Here is a 426-nt window from a genome sequence, read left to right as displayed (position 1 = left end):
TTTTGTATATTAGACATACATCGAGATAAACACAGTCATTTCGTACAAATATCACAGCTGTGTACACATTGTGTTTGTATGTGTGAACTGAACGGCATTGTGGGAGTGTGTTTTTCAGACCTAACTACTCTTTCAAAATAAAATGTGTTTTCTTTGTGTTAAAGTGTGCAGTTAACATTCAGCAGACGTTCAGCTCTCCTTTACATTCACATCAGCTCTGCTCACTGTTAGTGCTGCAAGGCACCGTGGGGGAGGACGGGGGAGGAGGACCCCCCCTGGGAGATCTGGTTGGCTGCTGCAGCGTGACTGACAGGTGCCAGGGGAGCGGCAGAGCCAATCAGCATCTGGTGTCGTTAGCCACCAGAACTGTGCTCCAATAAAAGCTGATTAAAGCCACAACAGTCAATTAGTGTGCGAGTGTGTGTG

The sequence above is a fragment of the Morone saxatilis genome, unplaced genomic scaffold (assembly GCF_004916995.1).
Source record: "Morone saxatilis isolate NCDOM2014 unplaced genomic scaffold, NCSU_SB_2.0 Contig23, whole genome shotgun sequence".
Lineage (NCBI taxonomy): Eukaryota > Metazoa > Chordata > Actinopteri > Moronidae > Morone > Morone saxatilis.
This window is presented reverse-complemented; position numbering follows the sequence as displayed.